Consider the following 20000-nt stretch of genomic DNA (forward strand, 5'->3'; position numbering starts at 1 on the left):
AATATCACTACTAAAACATTAATCCTCCATCCTCAACTCACCAGATCATACGATTTTAGCATTTTATCTTTATACATTTTTTTGAATTGATCAGTAGTTGTACATTTTTTTAATTCATCATCCAGGTTATTCCATAATTTCACACCATATAATGAAATACACATTTGCTTTAATGTAGTACGAACAAATATCCTTTTAAACTCTGGTTTCTTTCTACTCTTATCATTTTTTGGGATTAAAACAAAGGATCAAAATAAATCAAAATAAACAGAAAATATATTTACTTGTTTGTGAAATAAAAGAGCTTATCGGGCGCTTCCTCTAACCGCAGATAGTTAAAGTTGGTCAGCCACAATTTTCACAAGCAGGGTCCATCTTTGTGCATCTCCTCTAACACGTTTAAGGACCTCTTCCCTTTTTTCTGGAAACATTTTAAGACCATAAAACCCACCTCTTCCTTTTTTGCACCACTCCTCCTCCTCTGCTCACACTCGGTTCTCACACTCTGAAGCATCTCGGCTGAAAAACTTGTAATCAGTGTAAACACTGTCGACGGCTCCAGTTCAACCGTTTGGCTTTGCAGCCGAAGTCTTCGTGTCTCAGTTGAAAACAACTTTATTCTCATGAAACACAAATCAAAGTACCAAAGCCCTGTTCCTGCCTCCGTCACTTTTTGTGTCCAAAACACACAATAGTATTTTCCCAGGTTCAGTCATGTGTTAGCTGCTTTATTTATGTGGAAACAACAAACTCTTGCTTCCACCTGTGCTGTTGCATAAATATGTTGGAAGCTAACTGGACGTGCTTGGATGCAACGATGCCCATGTTCCTAAAACAGATGCTACTGGATGGTTTTCGGCTTAAGAAATGGATGCAGGTATTTTATCTGCAGTATCGATCTTAAAGAGCAAGTCACCCCCAAATCTACTTTTTTTCTGATAAACTATATAAATGTGTGTCTAATCGTGCTGCAGACACGTGTCGTCAATAGTTTTCCACTTTAGTGCATTTTAGTCAAAATTTAAATGTTCTGCCTAAAACTGTCAGTGTTGTGCCGTTGTCAGGTAAAAACTCTGCACTTGAATTTAAATCTGCCATCGCTATTGGCTAAGAGGTACCCTAGAACGTTAGCTGGTACCATATGATGTCACAATGTCGTGAGCCTGTGTGTGTGTATTTGTTAGCGGCTCCGCCCTCTCGGTCTGCTAGGCAACAGCATTTGTTGCATTTTTCAAACAGGAAGTGGGAGTGGAGTCATACTCTGGTAGGGGGTGACTTGCTCTTTAAATAAATCACACCTGATAAAGTGCTGAAAGCCTTTTGTGTTAATAAAAGGTGTGTTTTTATTATCTCATGAGGCAACAGCTATCACTTTAGCATCATGGCTGCTAGCTTTAATGATAAAAGCTCGTTTTTAACAGAATTGCCAAATTTTAGTGAAACACATGAAAAGCAAATTCTTCTTCAAGAAAATATTAAATTAGATTCAGAAAATGCAAAACGTGTGTTGCATTTGTTCAACTTCCTGTTTTATTTAGAAAACCCATTTCTCTTCACCTCCTCTGAATCCTCTGCTTTCCTGTCCTCCCCCGTGTCGGTTCTGTTCTCTGTTGGGTTCTGCTCGTTATCCTTTATTTAGTTCTTTTCTTTATTTTCTGCTTCAGCTGGAAGATGAACCACACAGCTCACCTAGGCTTCACTAAAAAGAGGAAGCTTTGGTTTCCTGGTCAGCTTCCTTCAGTAAGTTCTGCAAAACAGAAGAATTTCAGTAAAAGAGAAACAAAATCTCGGTTTCATAAGAAAAAAAAAACCTTCCACTTTTCTAACGTTGCTCACAAAATGAGACGTTTTTTTTTTGTCCAACCCTTGTGACTCGTTTTCTACTGAGTGAAGCATCCATATACATCGTATTTACAGCTGAATGTTTCTCCAGTCATGCATCATGAAAAACTGGCATCCTGTTTGCCTGCTGGCATTGTAAGCTAACCAAAGGGTCAAAGGTCAAGCAATAAATACTGTAAATGATTGAAGAAACGGGAGAAACACAAACTCACCTGAGTCCCACAGCACCTGACCCACCTCAAACACACTTATTTGATCACTGGGAGCAGGAATGTCTAAAGTGTGTGTGTGCATGCGTGTGCGTGCACGCATGTGTGCGTGCATGTGTGTGTGTGTGTGTGTGTGCACATGCATGGACCAGGATTAAATCCTCTGAGAGCTGAATAAAAGAAGCTCTGTTTTAAAGCTGCACTTTGCTGTAATTTGCTGATTAAAGAGCTCGTTTTCTGATTTCGGAGCTCGTCTTTGTGTTTCCTGAACCGTTTAATCGAACAGCTTTTTGGGTTTCAGCGCAAATATTTACAGCGGGTCTGAAGGTCTTCTATGTCCTGCACGAAGCAAACGTCTCGTTTATGTACAACAAGAGAGTCGGTGGATTAAACTCGGACATCAAGGAAACTCTTGCAGCTCCTGGAAGAGAATGTGTGTGTGTGTGTGTGTGGGGGGGGGGGGGGGGGGGGGTATTGAGTGCAGGTGTGTGTGTGTGTGTGTGTGTATTTTGAGTTTAATTAGAGGACCCCGTTGAAAACGAGAAGGTTTACTTCAAGAGACTCTTCCCTTGATAAGGATGGTTCCGATATTTACGTCTTGAATATTTTTAAATACTGTAAAAATTTTCAAACTTGTTTAATATTTCTGCCAAACATTCTGTAAACTCTGGACTAAAAGGGGAAACTTTGTAAACCAGAGCTGCATGAACAGCTGCCCATTTCTAGAGTCTTCCGCCAGCTCTTGGCTCCTCCGTCCTGGAGGGCATGGACTCTATTTCTCTAAACCGATGCTGTTCAGCGAGCTGCCTTACAACCCATACCTTTGTATTTATTAGCATCTTTTCCACGGAAGCACTCTTGATTTTTTTAGACGATGTTTCGCTCCGGCCGCGTTCTTTTGAACGACTTGACGAGCTAACGTCTCAACAGGCTCCGATCTCAGGTGGATTTTTCGTGGATGAATGAATCGTGTGAAAGTGAAGAAGACTGGAGGGGGAGTCTGTCATTCGCAGACAAACACAGTTCAGTAAAAGCGTTTAGAGTGTGTGTCTGTTTGTGGCTCGGTGCTGTGGCCGTCGTGGGAGTTGTGTGCGAACACAGGCCACCCTCTCAGCGCTCCCTTGGTTATTAGACATGTGTCAGTGAACAGAGAGCTGATCAAAGCGTGCGTCCGTGGGCTGGAGGGCTGGACGGCCACAGACCTGTTTCTAACTGGCTGGGGAGGAAACTTGTAATGAAAGGCTATTAGACCAGCCAGGAACCTCGGAGCAGCCGGGCGCACGCTGGCAGAAATTACTCTTTTTCTTTGGCTTTTTTTCTCAAAATACATCCAAATAGTTCCTGGACTGATCTCAGGTTTCTTGGACACAGCTGAATTTTATTCCGACTGGTCTCTCCGTGTGCTTCAGCCGCTCCACAAGCAGCAAATAAAGGAGAGTCGGAAGGGGCAGATGAATGAGCTTGACCCTCTGTTTCGCTGCAGCTATGAAAGAAGGGACAGAGACGAAGGTCACCTACCTCTCGCTGCCTTTGTCACGTGGCCAGAAGAAAAAGCTGCAGCAGAGAGAGAGAAAGAAAAAAAGAGAGAGAAGCACTTTTATTCCTCTTTTTCGTCGTTCCTGCTCTGTCTGGCCTGCTTTTGTTCTCCAGACGGGAGTTATATATCATGTACACGATGCATGAAGTTCACCTTGTCAGACAAACCCAACACAACCCTGCAGCCGCCGGTCACCGCGTGTGTGTGTGTGTGTGTGCATGCGTGTGTGTTCCTGTGCAGGCTTTGGCCGATTATGGAATGCATAATACAGCTCAGGTGTGAGGCAAGCCTGTCATCACCCCCATGGCTGAGATTGCTCGACCCTTTTGATTCTTTATTTTACACCTGCCTTTATTCCCTTTCTGTTCTGCAGCCTCCTCTACATGCATGTAATCTGCGTTGATAGAAAGCTCCGCTGGGATCTGGGCCCTGATGAAGAGGAGGCTCCGCCAGGCTTCGCCCAGAGTTAGCTCCACGTACAGAAACGCCCGGCAGCGACGCAGACCCTCTCATCTCCATTCAAAGGTGGCCTGAATTCCTCTCCACGCTCTGTTCTCGCTTGTCCTTGCATTATGTTCTGGTAGTCTTTGAAAAAAATCATTTCTCTAATCTGAAAGTCTTCTCTCAGGAGATTTGAATGACATAAAGATGAAAGAGTCGACTTTAAAATCGGCCAAACACAGACCGGGTGTAAATTCAAACACGCCAGCGTTCCTGATATGAAAGAACTTATTAATGTTCACGCGAGCTTTTCACTTTCCTGGGAGCAGATTTTATCAGCTGTTACAGGATAAACAATCAAAGTTCTGCTTTTTAAAGTCACAAAACTTTATGGGGCGGCAGTAGCTCAACAGGTTGAGCGGGTTGTCCAGGAATCGGAAGGTTGCAGGTTCGATCCCGGCTCCGGGCAGAGAATTCTGCTGTTGTGTCCTTGGGCAAGACACTTAACCCCCCTTGCCTGCCGGTGGTGGCGCCTGTGCTCGGCAGCCTCGCCTCTGTCAGTGCATCCCAGGGCAGCTGTGGCTACATTGTAGCTCATCACCATGAGTGTGTGAATGTTGTGTGAATGGATGAATGATACACTGTAGTGTAAAGCGCTTTGGAGTCCTTACTCTGAGAGGTGCTATACACGTGCAGGTCATTTATCATTTATCAAAACACAAAGAACTATTGTTTGTTTGTTTGTTTGTTTGTTTTGGAACTTGTTCAGTGTACAGAAAACCTGAAGAGAGATCAAACCAGAGACTTAACATCAGAGTTTTCCACCAAAGTTGTAAAAACATCAGAAAAACCAACAGTTATGACATTGTTGACGATTGTAGAAACGGTGTTTTCGTTCTTTAGCGAGACTGGTACCGCACACATCGATGTTGTGGTGATGACATGAGGAGGCGATGGAGGCTCAGAGGTTTGGAGGTGACCCGCTCCCGAGTCACCACCCTCCTGGCGCCTGTGTGAGGCAGCAGGCCAGCTGTGGCTACGATGTAGCTCATCACTCTGTGTGAATGGATTACTGACTGTTAGGGTTGGGCATCGATTCATTTTGAACGATTCCGGTTCCTATCGATTCCCGATTCCGATTCTTTAAGACGTGACATGTTTAACATGAGCCAGCTAACCACAGGTCCTACTGGATGAAATAATCTTAACTTCAACATGAATTTTAACTCTATGAACAACAACATCACCTTCATTTAGACTAAAAATTGGAGAATAAAGAAAAAGACCTGCAGCACAACCAGTGTGTTTGTTTCTGACCACAACCAAAGTGTGGAAGCAGCCTCTGGGATGAGAGGCTAAATGTCTCCAACATATCCAGACACGTGCAGCTGTTTTCAGCTAAAACTCTCAGGATGATCACGTCCAGGATGACTGAGAACTACACCTCCATGCTGCAGCAGCTTCAGTCACAACAGGAAGTGTAACTTAAACGTAGCTGCTGTCAGTAAGAATCTAACAGGTTTTAAACATTAAAACTCAACAGAAATAGTTCAGAAAGGAAATTAAAATGTTATTTATTATTATTATTATTATTATTACTATAATAATAATTATTATTATTATTATTATTACTATAATAATAATTATTATTATTATTATTATTATTATTATTATTATTATTACTATAATAATAATTATTATTATTATTACTATAATAATAATAATAATTATTATTATTATTATTATTACTATAATTATTGATTGTGGCAGAAGCTGGTGTGGTCCACCACAGAGAAGCTGCTCTAGCATGATGACTTTAATTATTCTACAGGTTATTGTTCAGCCGTCTGACGCTCACACACACACACACACACACACACACACACACACACACACACACACTCACTCACTCACTCACTCACTCACTCACACACACACACACACACACACACACACACACACACACACGAGTGTTGGTGAGCGGCTGCGTCTGACTGCTGACGCTCCGTGTGTGTTTGTATTTCTGCAGTGAGACAAACTCACCTCACACCGTCCAGAGTTTGTTCTTTAAGCTTCTATTAAATCCACAGGATCACGTTTATTTTTCACGAAGTTCGGCAGTGGATTCCTCTTCCGGTCGGCATTCTAGGAATCGAAATGAGAAACTTTGAACGATTCCAGGAAAAACTGTTGGAACCGGTTCCAATCGATGCTCGATGCTCAACCCTACGTGACTGTAGGGTAACATGATTCGGAGTCCTCTGACTCAGAAAGGTGCTATGCAGGTGCAGCTCATTTATAACGTTGAGGTTAAGCTGCTTCTCTTCCTCACCAGTTGGGAATAGCTGGAGGGGAGTTCAGATGCTTCCTAGTCATTTTTTTCTGGGGGTTTTTTGCCACAGGGAGGGAAAAATGATTGATCTGAGAGAAAGGGTGTTATATATTTAGACATGCTCTTTAGCCTGGGAACACATTGGGATCCCCAAGACGAGCCAGAGACACTGGTCAGTTAAACCTGGGCCATGCGGAGAAAGTCAGCCTGTTTACGCAGCCTTCTCAGGAACGTGACCATGTGTGGGCTCCACTGAAGCGGTGCAGAGAAGTGTGTGATGTCCTTCGTGTTAGTAAACCCTAGTGGGCATGAGCAGTGTTGCTTCTGGAGACTCTGGCATAAAGCACACAGCTTCCTTCTCTCACTGAGCAGCGGTGCTGCCGTGGGCTCCTCTCCCATCCAAGAGCTCTTACAGCAGATGGTCAGTCCTCCTGCTGCAGTCTGAGAAGAAGTTTAGTACCCTGCAAGCAAGCCATCCTACACATGTGAATGTTGAATGTATAGGATGGCCACGACCCATAGACAGAGCTCAGTGGTGGGGCGGAGTTGTCTTTGCATGCTATTTGAAAACATGATGTACTCAACCGTATGGATGTCAGTCGACTGGGCGGTTCGCCATACGCTAGTGAAGAAGATGCAAACACATCCTTTTCTAATGAAAGGACTATTTCTGCTCTTGACTCTAGACCACTAGAGACTAAAACCACAACGTTTGTACAAAACGTTATTCAGCGGAGAAAAGCGATCGACTCCACGTGGACAACGTAAACACAATGACCCCACCCAGCCCAGACCGAGCTAACCGTAGAGTTAAAGGGCCACAGGTTTTCTTCCGCCTAACTGAAGTAGTTCAAATGAAGCCTTTAATCAGCAGGTCAACCACAAGCGGCCGTGCCGAGTAGGAGCCGATTGTCAAGACTCGAACTTAGAGGACCCGTGAAGACACCAAACACAGTAAGACGATTAACAGTCTTTATTAGCCAGGAGCTATGAGGAGGTGTTACCGGAGTGATACTCAGGTAAGGGCAGAGTAGAAGGCAGGCGTGGGTCGAAGCCAGATAGGGACGAAGCAGGTACAAGGAGCAGGCTAGAGACGTGGTCATAGACAGGCGAGGGTTGTGGCGGCAGGCAGAGTTCTTGGCGATGGTCAGGCATGGAAACGAGGTCGAGAGACTATGATCATGAAGGACGAAAGGAAGGATGAAGGAAGATTTACTAGCAGGAGCGTTCAATAATCTGGCAGAGTGCTGGTGGCTGACTGTGGAATACATAGCTGGTGAGGCAGGTGTGTGGCATGAGCTTGATGGTGTGTTGGCTGTGGTTGCTGGGGAAACAGGGCTTGGCTGGAGCTTGATGAGGGGACCAGGTGTGATGCATGAAGGCTGATGAGGTGAATGATGGTGCGTGGAGGTCAGGGCATGGCAGGATCATGACACCGGTGGAAGACTAGGGCTCAGTTAGTCCTTTTCGCTTCATTGAAGCTCTGAGTTCAGTTGGTCTCTGATCATGAAATCCATTTGAATCCTTGTTCAGATTTTGGTCTCACCCCAAAATCTGTTCTTTCAGGTTGGAATTAACATTTTAACGGATAAAATGTGGAATTCTGTCAAATAAAAATGGAATTTCAAGAGAAAACAAAATCCCTCAAAAGTAGATTTTGATGCACGAGGAAAAAAAAACTGCAAACACCTTCAGAAAGTGAGACATTCGCGCTTCTTTTAGAAAACTATCACCTCATATAACTCCACTGAAATGCTGGTTTCACGACCACTTCATAACCTCGTGGGGATGTTTGTGATAACATGAATTTGAGCTATTTTGGCGAAGCGGCCACGCGCTGAAACAAATCTCTGAACTCGGCTGCACGTCTGAATGGACGGATTCAGCTTTTTGTGCAGAAAAGAAATTGCTATATATATTATTTTTTCAGTGTGGGTATATAGCGAGGAGAGACGTTCTGGCTGCTCTCCACCAGATTATCTGACAGTATTAGCATACACGGATGCATCTGCACCCACAAGCCCGGCATGATGCAGGTACAGCGAGCATCCACACAAACAAGCCCACAATAACGCCAACGATTCTCCTTCAGAAATCTATAGCCACCAAGGCCCGCCTTTCAGATGGAAATATGTTTGTGCGTTGTCCCGCCACACAAAGGGAGAGGGAGGTGGGAGTGTGAGCACGGGCGTCCGACCAGTGATTACCTCTTAAATACATATAGATGCAGGCCTTTGAATGGCTGCGTATTGACTGTGAGATTGGGTTAAATTAGATGTTAATCAGCTCCGTTCCCCTGTTGGTGAACCGATAAGAGCTCCAGGACCACCCCATCCACACGACACAAACACACACACACACACACACCTTTTTTAACAGCCTTTTTCATGGTAATGCAGCGAGTGTGCCTCCCCATTTAGGTTTTTGACTCTCCGTCCCTCAGAGAGACGCCGACGGTTCGCCCGCTGCATTTAATAACAAACAGAGAGAGAGGGAGATAAGTTGTGAGGCTCAGACTGAAAGCAGCCAAACAAACAGACTTTTCAGCCGGGTGGAAATAAGTTAAACCGAGAGAGAAGCGAGGGGGAAAACATCAACTCCTTCCCTTTCAAAGGGGAAAATAAGGCAGCGGTGAAAAGTGTCGCATAAAATCCTTCAACTTCTGAAAGACTCGTGGACAGAGATGATTGTGCACCGAGATCCTGTTGCCTCATTCAAGCCACAATTGAGAGCTTTTGCCCAAAGATGACATATTTGTGTATTAGGACAAATAAGCATAATCTAGGCTGAATATTATGGCAGCATATTAGGGCCACAAAAATGAGCGGGAAGCTTTGTTTTGTTTGTCTTTTCACCAGTTTTGGGATTAAAAAAGGAAGTAGAACTGAAGTAAAAAAAATAGGAGTGTCAAGAAAATAGAATTAATGTCAAAATTCAAATAAAAATGAAAATGGTGATCACAACGTCAGACGGAGAAGAAAAAGTCAAAACGTCAGAGAAACGAATCAAATGGTGAACATTTAGGAAAACGCACAGCAGGATTTGTAGTTTAATGTGATGAAAAATATTAATGTTGAATAAAACGATCAAATATTCATCATAAAGTCAAGAAGAAAGATTTCATAACGATGGAATTTTGTGCATAAAACATGAAATTTTCCTAGAAGTAAATAATAATAATAACAAAATAATAATAATCATAATCATAATAATAACAACATAATATAATAATAATAACATAATATAATAATAACAATAATGATGATGATAATAATAATAATAATAATAACATAATATAATAATAACAATAATGATGATGATAATAATAATAATAATGATAATAATGATAATAATAATAATAATAATAATAATAATAATAATGATAATAATAATAATAATAATAATAATAATAAATACATTCAAACGTCAAAAGTCAAACAATGATGTGATTTCATGGAAAATGTGATAATGAGAAAAGTTCGCTTAGTGCGTTTGAACACCAAATGTTGGACAAATTCAAGGGAAAAAAATGGGCCATTCCCATCAGTACCGGGTCGGCCCGGGCCGGGTAGCGTAGGTTGTTTACATATCTGGGTGGCCTGGTATTTTTCCGGGCCAACCAAGGCTCATTCTCAGCCCTCTTCTCGAGGGGGTCTGCTTCAGGCCGACCAGGGCCAACACACCCACTGCTGACAGCAAATTCACACCTTCCATTAGAGCAAGCCTCTGATTGGTGGGTAGAATCAGCCCACATGGGCTTAAGACAAGGATGTGTGGAATCAACCGGGCCAGGCTGGGGCCGACTGGGGCTACCCGGCCCGGGCCGACCCGGTACAGATGGGAATGGCCCAAAAGTGCTGCTGTTGTATAGTAACGTCAGAAAAGTCCACATCTAGAAACTTCAGTTTAAATAATTTTGAGACATTAAGAAACAACAACAATAAAATTAGGTCGATCTTCATGTTTCATATTTTTTTTTTCAACTCAGTTCTGGGGAAAAAACAAACATCACCTTTCTCGTAGAAATTATAACTGTAAAGTAAACATTTTAAAGGTCAGATAAAATGAGCATCTGTTGTTGGTTCTTTTCAAATTGTCATGTTTTCTCCCCTTTTTGTTGCACAGCGAGTGTGCGGGGTGGAAAGAAAAGCACGACTGGAAGTTCCACTGGAGGATTTGTGCCCAGATAGTTACGCGTGCGGTGGGAAAACAGACGCTGACTTAAAAGGCTTCTGCTGGTCTTTTCAGGTGACTGTTGCAACACACGGTGCCGCGTGTGTGCCGCCAAGCCTCAGATGAAACAGTGTGAAAATGCAGGTGCAGGGCAAAAGCCAACGAACCCGGCAGCCATCCGCCGTTGTCGCTGCTGCTGCTTCAGCCCACTGACTTTTTCTGTTTTACCATCAATAAATCATGACTTCACCTCTGAGACGGGAGATCCGCCGGCGCAGATAAATGACACGGGAAACTGACCTGCACTTTATGCAACAACCAGGTGTGAGCTGGACAGTTTGTTTTTTTATTTATAAAAGAAGTTATAACTCGAAGACGAATGAGGAGTAAAATTGTTGCCAATTCTTAAATTAGTTTAAGATTAGTTGCACATCTGTGTTTAAATGCTTGTAGAACTGAAACTATATGAGATAGAACAACATCTTTTTTGCATATTAAACGGAGGAGTTACTCTTATACCTCACACACTGAACTCGTCCCAGAGCGCTGCGTATTTCTGCTAATGAGTTTGCAAAAACAACCAAAATGCACAAATAAGAAAAGCGTTTTCATTCAGACGCCGCGTCGTTCGGATCTGCAGCTCACAGGGCTTCACACGCTAGAATAAACGTGAACTGTCACATGATTATCACTCATCCAATCATCGCTTTGATGTCATTTTCCTGCAAATTGTAGTTTTTTGTAGTCCCCGTCTTTCGGCTTTTTCTTGTGCTTTTTCGCAATAATACGTTTAGACAAACACAACACACACACATCACACACCCACTACAAACTCCCGACACACTCGCAAACGTTTTGATGACTCACGGACCCGCCAAACGGTACACCCTCCCTCCTCGAAGTGGTTGACGCCATTACAGCGCCGGAGGATGTTTAGGTTTCACTTTCAGTTTCCTCACATATGTAATATTCTTTATTATTGTTATTATTATTAGTGAGAGAAAAGGAAAGGAAAACTATATACTACTGAAAAATTGGCTACAAATATTCAACATTATTATTTTAGACTCCTTATTATTGATGTTTTCGTTTTTGTTACAGTTTATATAAATGAGTGTAGTTCAGAAACTAATTTATGGAAGCACGTCAAATAAATGTGTTGTTTAAAAGGATTGTGTGCAACTTTTTTCCATTGACAGTTTTGAGGGATAAAGCTTTGGCATTTCTGTAAAATGAAAAATATGTGTGAAAACTAAACACGATTTACAATTTTTGTATAGATAATTGCATTTTTTAGTTAAGTATTTTGTTGCTATGAACATTTTACATTTGTATATTTAAATGTAGAATGTAAGGGTTGTATTGGTGCATAGCTGCTTGAAATACTCCAAAAAATGGCACCACAGCATGTAAAAATGTGAATGTAAGTTGTGGCGAACTTGTTCTACGGCAGGTCTTAAAGGGTTAATGGACCATGAACACCAAAACCTTCTAAACTACAACAATATAATTTTACACAACTTGATTTTTCTGAACAAGAGGTTTGGAGAAAATTAGCAACAATAAGAATTTGCAGTGGTTTGCGACCGATGGTGACAAGTTGCAAAGCCGTTTCTAAATGGTCTCAAAGTGGTTGCAGTGGTTTGACTGAGCCTCACTGTCAAGTTGCAGGAACGTTTTGACAGAACTGAAGACACATTTCCCCTTAAAGTAATTGCAGAGTGGTGGTGAGCGTCAGGAACCAAACTAGAATCTTTACAGGATGTTTTATGAATCAGTGACAACAACATTGCAGCGCAGAGCACTTTGGACCGTTTGATGGTCAGATTCAGTCGGTGTGTTGTTCTCATGATGAAATGAGAGGACCGCTTGTGCAGTCTTGTTACTTAGTGAAGCGGGGATGCCCGGGCCAGTCATAGCTCGGCTAAGCTGGGATGTTGTTTATCTGTTTACCTTAAGCCCCTTTCACACTAGCATCAGCTCTGCATGGTCTGGATAGCATATAGAGCTTCTACATTAGCATAGCCTGCCTTTTTTTCAGGGTGCAACCGGACTGTTTTTCAGCCCTCTTCCTGGGGTGGTCTGCTTCAGGCTGACCAGGGCCAACACACCCACTGCTGACTCATAAGCTGGCTCAAATTCACACCTTCCATTAGGGGAAGCCTCCGATTGGTGGGTAGAATCAGCCCACCTGGGCTTATGGCATTATCATGCTGATTACCTAGGAGCTGAGAACTTCTCTTACTGCATTCCTTGCACTCCTAAAGCTTGGTTTATGCTTGACGCATTCACTTTCCGCACGGTGATGCGGCTCGCGGATGGAACGCGCTTCACAACTTGCAGCGTTTATGGTTCATGCGGCTTGTCTCCGCGGTGAGCCAATATTATCCCAAACTGAAGGGGGCAGCATGGAGCTCCGCGGCATGCATCCAACACTACACCATAGTAGAAGTAAACATTACTGTTGTTTACAACATGGCATTCCAGCATTTTTAACAGCGTCCTCGTCTTTTCCGACCGACAGTGCGAGCTATTTCTCTCCAAGAATTAACAACATGTTGATCACGGTGATCTCTGAGAGCTGAATCATACAAATGTCTGTATTTACAAACCTCTACCATACTAGTTCTTGCCAGTCCGCCATGTTTTTCCGCGTCCGACCGTCCGCGTGGTTATAAAATTTCCTAGGTACGCGGTGCGGAAAGTTTGGGCCGTGCGGAGGCACGGTGGAGGGACGTGGTTGTTAAAATGATGCAACTTTTCCGCGTGGAGCCGTGTGGACCTCGCGGACGCGTCAAGCATAAACCAGTCTTAAGCAAGGATGTGTGGAATCAACTGGGCCAGGCTGGGGCTGACTGTGCGGTGCTATCCGGGCAGTGTGGAGCCGATGCTAGTGTGAAAGGGCCATTAGCTCGATTAGAAGTAGTCCAGTTCGGTTCCAGATCAGTCTGACTAAAGCAATGATTTGGTTTTCTGACTATGCATGTAAACGCACTGACTGACTCCAGGAAACATGAACAGATCCTTATGTGCTCTTCACAGGCATCTCACTAACCTAAAACTCCTGGCTACAAAATTCACATGACATTCCCAAGGGAGTTTCAAAACTGTCTCGAAACATTTGCAAAGCTTCTCAACTTTCTTATACGAGCCACACATTTTTCTTCAAAACTGTCAGTTTTGCCACAGACACAAGGAGCGCATCTCCACTGAATATCTGAGTTAGGAAAGGTAAGAAAACTGCAAAAGTTTAGCAAAATCCTGAAGTAGTCGGTGTGATTGCACCTGAGAATTAGCTTTTTAATTTCTTTAGCTGCAACATCTGAACCAATGAAAATTATTCTACTCTTTATATTTATACTTCATTGTTTTGTAACCCCTGTCTTTAGCCCTTTGTACAAGACACACCATGCCGGTGCCGGTGCAGGATCGGCTCGGGGTCCTTTGACTGCCGATGACGTCACATGACTGCAAATCTACTCGGCTTGCACACACACGTTTTGGAAAGACATCAGCAGTTTTATTAATGAATTCTTGTTTGTTAACACCTAAATGTTTTCTTTATAATTGTAATTTGTTAATAAAACACCATATTATCTTTGTTTTGTAAAGAATGTAAAACTGCATAAAACCAACATGGGACTGACACAAAATAGAACAGTTCTTATATGTGAAGCCACATCTGTTTGTATTAATGTGGAGTTCGTCTGTATATTTCCTTAGTTGGTATCTAAATACATTCTTTGACTCTAAATATTGCTTGGTGTCTTTCAGTAAAGTTCTTATATTTTATTTTGCTCCATTTCATCAACATCAAGAGCTTTTGAGGGCCACCGTTTATCATTTGCTGATATTTTACATTTCCTTTAGAAATTCAAACATATTTTCTCCAAAAAGTGTTGATTTTTGGACTACAGGACTACAACCGCTAAGACTACGACCGCAAATTTGTTCTGACCAACCAAAATCATAACGTGATAACGTCACTTCCGTAAGCTTCATGTTCAGCCAATCAACTTCTTTGACGTCATCGGCAGTCGAAGGACCCCGAGCCGATCCTGCACCGACACTGGCAAATCGGCGTAATATTACCACAATGGTATGTCTATAAACGCGACATGCCGGCATGGCGTTGCACGAATTTTACGGCACTCGTTCCGCCTCACTTGGTAGTCATATTGCGGTAATGGTCTGTCGTATGCGCCCTGGCGCAACAGAGGAAGATGTCATGATGACGTGGGGAGTTACTGCTGAGCTCCGGCTGGCAAATGGATTGAAAATGAAAGTAAACACAGGCAGTAAGGTTTGCTTTTTGAACAAAATCAACTGAGATGGCAAACTGGAGTGCCGCAGTGCTCCATGAGCCTCTCTGTTAGAGCTGAAGCTCAGATCACAAAAGACTGATGAGGAAAGACACCTTCAGGAGCTGCTTGCTAAAAAAAAACTTAACAATCACGGCTTCAATCACAATAAAAAGCAAGTTATGTCCAAGATAAACAGAAGTCTGCGGCAGCGCAGAGACCGCCCCCATACCCCCTTTATGCCGCCATCACCTAATCTTTTATAAACTTGCCATGATTGCACCACATTACCGCCACAGTCTGATCTTATAAACGACCTTTATCCTCCCCAGGGAGCCGCGGCAAATCCCGTTTTGCAAACGCTCTGGTCCTGTAAAAACAGCTTTTGAGACATGGTGGGAACCAACTATGGACTGTGCCTGAAGGTCCCGCCCAGTTAATGAGCCTATCAAGAAGGATGTTGTCAAGCATCACCAGGACAGATGTTTTACCTGAATCCGTGTTCAGATTAATCATTTGACATCCTAGTCAGTGCAGTCTCAGTGCTGTGGTGCCGTCTAAAGCCTGACTGGAAACTAGGGATGAGCGAATGCACCACTATCTGTATCTGTATCTGTTGAACCATCTAAATGATCTGTATCTGTATCTGTACTCGGAGTGGGTGTGGCCAAACCCGGAAGTGTGTGTAGTTTAACCGGAAGTGGGTGTGGTTTACATCAATACGTTATTTTAAGTCTGATCAGAAGTTGCTATGTGTATTGTTTATTTGAAAACTATTTACAGAGCAGCCTCAGAGATGAGATTAAATGCTTTTGATCACAATAGTAAAGGAACTATTACAGAACAAGTTTTTCAATAAAATCAGAACATTAATATTTAAGTGCATGAATTAAGAGAGAGAGAAGAAAATATCTTTTCTATAGCGCCTCTCAAGATAAAAATCACGGGGCGCTTCACAAAAACAAAACGTAAAATAGAAAAAAGAATTTAGAAAATGATTAAAATACATTTTTAAAATGAGCAAAAAATAGACAATTGTGATTAAAAAATGTAAAGAAAGAGAGAGTGAATAGGAAAGAGGGAGTGGATCCTGAGGAAGAGGAGAGAGAGAGAGGAAAAAAAAAACCCGACCGGAGCGGAGGCAGTGAGTGACGCAGCACGAGCCGTTTTCAGCTCTGTCTTGTCAAATGCACCACCTATGAAAAAAGTAACTTTAAATAACTTTAAAGTTACTTTAAAAAGAAGCAAACCGAAGAAAACATAGGGAGTACTGGAGAAACGTGAACAGTGAAGCAAGCACAGAGAGATCCGTTACTGTCTGTGTGTGTGTGTGTGTGTGTGTGTGTGTGTGTGTGTGTGTGTGTGTGTGTGTGTGTGTGTGTGTGTGTGTGTGTGTGTGTGTGTGTGTGTGTGTGTGTGTGTGTGTGTGTGTGTGTGTGTGTGTGCGTGGATGGACCGGACGCGGACTGAGCTGTGCTCAAGCCCCCACAATGCGGCTCAAAAATTGATGCAATCCCGGAAGTACCAAAAATTGCAGTTCCACCCTCATCCACTAGGGGCTGGTGTCAGAAGCGAGCAAATCCTCATTGACTCCCATGTTAAAAATACCAATTTCACAGCAGAAATAAACATGTTTACAGCCTGGTACCAAAACATGTTTTTGGTTTAAATGATCTAGTTTACACTCATGACAACTCTGAGGGGGGTGAATTTTTTTCTCACTCTTCTGTTTAAGTGTATTAAAAGCCTAAAATTCTGTATAATTAATGAGCATCAGACCCACGTGACCACAGAGCTAGCTCCGTGGAAAGGCCTCAGTAGAGCCTCGGTCTGGCCTGGAAACTGTTCCGGGATTTTGAGTCTCTGTGTTTGTGTATTCTTGTTTGGATATTTTTGTGCAATTGTTGGACAAAATGACTTGCTGTGGCATTAATTGCACTAATAGAGCGTCCAAGGTGTCTCCACTTCATTTTTTTCGGTAAGTTAAAATCTATATTTATGTATTTTAGGTCACTGCCGAGCTGAGCTTAGATTTTAACATGTACTGTTTAACCATGAAATTTAAATGTAATAGGGTAAAACCCAGTGCATTTAACATAATGCTGCACTTTAGAAAATGGGTTGAAATTTAACATGTTGGTGGAGCTGGGTTCCCACTATCGGCTTGTGGAGCTCTCGGGAGACCGATGTGTTCCACCCGTTCTCCCCTCCCAGCAGCTCAGCACATCTCTGTCTGGTCGCGGCTTCTGTCTGCTGTGCGGCTGCCGGCTTGTGGAGCTCTCGGAGACCTCTGTGTTCCACCCGGTTTTACCCAGCGGTCAGCCCGGCGAATCTCTGACTCAGAAGCTCTGGTGTTGTGCACAGTTAACTCCGGTTGTAGCTAGGTTGCTACCTCCGTTAGCTTAGCTTCCACCTCTGCATTAGCTTTGGGTTAGCTTCAGGTTAGCTTGTAGCTAGTTCGACCGGGTGTCGCCAGTTGATCCCAGCCTTACAGCCCCAGCCTCAGCTCCACCTCTCTTCCCTTTTGTGGAATTGTCTGGGCTTAACGGAACCTGTGACACGGTCAAAATGGCGGTGGTGGCCACCTCCCATTTGGCCTCAAAAACGTGTTATTGGAGTTTATGGAAACCCATTGTCCAATATTTATATGTCGATGGCTGTGAGCTCCCGGCTGCAGAGTTTTGTGTGTAGGGAGGGGCGGGCGCTCTATGTGACTGGCCAATCACAGAGCATGAAGACAGTCAGTTACCCAATGAGGATTTTCCTTCAGCACGATTACATATATTTACGAGTTTTACTCGTTTCATGCTCGTACTTGTCAAAAATGCTTTGTCCGTACCGGATACTCGTCTGAAACGAGTATCCGGCTCATCCCTACTGGAAACCATCTAGCAGGTTGTTCATCTCCAAAAAGTTGTTTTTAACCACAACTAACAATTTTCAATACATCAGCTTGGAAGCAAATAAAACATTTTAAAGAAGTTATTTGGCAGGTCGTCCCGACAGCAGGTAGATGGTTGTTTTAGCGCTAATCGCACTAAAAGCCGGCATTCTAGCCAGATTGTTGCTCCAGATGTGGTCTGGTTGTGCTGGCTGACACGGAGGCCAATCTGATGTTTATGATTTTCCTCGATGAAAAAGAATGAAAACTCATTACACCTAGTTTGGGTTATGAAATCAGGGGGAGATTAGTTAACCTCTCAACAGTAGCAAACGTTTATGCTCAGCTTTCCTACATTCTCTTTTCTGATTAAAGTCCCATTAAATGATAAATGATCCGCATGAGTACAGCGCCTCTCAGAGTCAGAGGACTCCAAAGCGCTTTACACCACAGCTTATCATTCATCCATTCACACACATTCACACACTGATGGTGGTGAGCTACAATGTAGCCACAGCTGCCCTTGGTGTGCGCTGACAGAGGCGATAAAGCTTGGTTTATGCTTGACGCATTCACTTTCCGCGCGGTGATGCGGCTCGCAGATGGAACGCGCTTCACAACTCGCAGCTTTTATGGTTCGTGCGGCTCGTCTCTGTGGTGAGCCAATATTCTCCCAAACTGTAGGGGGCAGCATGGAGCTCTACAGCATGCATCCAACACGACACCATAGTAGAAGTAAAAATTACTGTTGTTTACAACATGGCATTCCAGCATTTTTTAACGGCGTCCTCGTCTTTTCCGACAGTGCGAGCTATTTCTCTCCAAGAATTATTAACAACATGTTGATCACGGTGATCTCTGAGAGCTGAATCATACAAATGTCTGTATTTACGAACCTCTGCCATACTGGTTCTTGCCGGTCCGCCATGTTTTTCCGCGTCCGTCCGTCCGCGTGGTTAGAAAATGTCCTAGGTGCGCGGTGCGGAATGTTTGGGTCGTGCGGAGGCGCGGTGGAGGGGCGTGGTTGTTAAAATGATGCAATTTTGCCGCGCGGAGCCGTGCGGACCTCGCGGACGCGTCAAGCATAAACCAAGCTTTAGTCTAGGGTTGTCACGGTAACCGGTATAGCGGTAAACCCCGGTAAAAAAGTTGACAATAAAAATAACCGTCCAGTTTTTAAAAAACTATATTATCTCGGTGGGTTTACCGTGGCCGCGGTTTCGGCGCGATGACCCTTACCAGCCACCGTCGCTTCAGCTGAAGTTCCCGCTGCGCGCACACGCACTTTTTAATTTGCAACGGCACCAAAACTTTGAAGCTGAAATAATGGCCGAAGGAGGAGACGGCAGCGCCCAGGACATCCATCAGCCCTCAAAGAAGACTAAATCGGAAGTATGGGCATATTTGGGATTTCTGAAAAATGCTGAGGGACAGTTAATAGAAGACGGCTATCCCGTTTGCAGAACGTGCAGGAAACAAGTGTCTGCAAAAGGCAGCAACACTTCGAATCTAATGGCACATCTGCGTGACCATCACCCACGTCTCTACAGCCAGTGCAAGGTAAGTTAACATTAGCATTTTAGCTTAAATGCATGACGTGAGGACTTCTGGTTGACGGAGAATGCAACGAGTCACTATATACTGCAGCCGCAGCGTCCTCTGCCAGCATTTAAACCGTGTCACGGACACCCTGTTGCTGGATGAAGCATCTTATTTGTTGATGATGAAGAGAAATATACGATTAGTTCCTTGTCATTGATTTGTTTACTTATTCATGCCATTTATACTTGAACATTTGGATTTGATTACATAGTGTAGTAGTTATTTTAGTAATTTGTTTAAAGTGGCTATTTATTTTAAATACATATTTTTTAAGGTTGACTTGTACAGTGCTCAAGTCAAGTGTGGACTGGAGTTTTAGATTTTCATTTTGATAATGAAGAAAACAAGTATATGAGAAAACAAGTGGTGTTTCTTTGATTTGTTTACATATTGTTTATGTTTCGAATGTTTGGATTTGTATAATTTAAACCTGCACTGACTACTGTAATATGTTCCAGAAAAATAAGCTATTTGTTCCTTTACTTGTGAAAAGTTGCACTTTTGCTAAGGCTTTGTGTTATTTTAGGTTTAATAAACACTGTTAAACCTTTTCAGAACTATTTCAGTTTGTGTAGAACAGGACTATCAATGCTTTCTGAACATATGCAACACCGTTTAAAAAATACCGCGATAATACCGAAAACCGTGATAATTTTGGTCACAATAACCGTGAGGTTAAATT

The 20000-nt window shown here is 43.1% G+C and overlaps 2 long non-coding RNA genes across 2 annotated transcripts in view; both read right to left on the reverse strand.

Moving 5' to 3' along the window:
• LOC139063257 (uncharacterized) overlaps nucleotides 1-407 on the reverse strand; it is a 2015-nt gene extending 1608 nt beyond the window's left edge. Inside the window, exon 1 of the long non-coding RNA XR_011516628.1 lies at nucleotides 285-407. This is a non-coding gene — a long non-coding RNA (uncharacterized lncRNA). The remainder of the gene's footprint in view (nucleotides 1-284) is intronic.
• Nucleotides 408-1619: 1212 nt separating this feature from the next.
• The window catches only part of LOC139063260 (uncharacterized), a 19699-nt gene continuing 1318 nt past the window's right edge, over nucleotides 1620-20000 (reverse strand). Inside the window, exons 2-3 of the long non-coding RNA XR_011516629.1 lie at nucleotides 3570-3605; nucleotides 1620-1747 (exon numbers count right to left, since the gene is read on the reverse strand). This is a non-coding gene — a long non-coding RNA (uncharacterized lncRNA). The remainder of the gene's footprint in view (nucleotides 1748-3569; nucleotides 3606-20000) is intronic.

Source organism: Nothobranchius furzeri, chromosome 1 (genome assembly GCF_043380555.1).
Source record: "Nothobranchius furzeri strain GRZ-AD chromosome 1, NfurGRZ-RIMD1, whole genome shotgun sequence".
Lineage (NCBI taxonomy): Eukaryota > Metazoa > Chordata > Actinopteri > Cyprinodontiformes > Nothobranchiidae > Nothobranchius > Nothobranchius furzeri.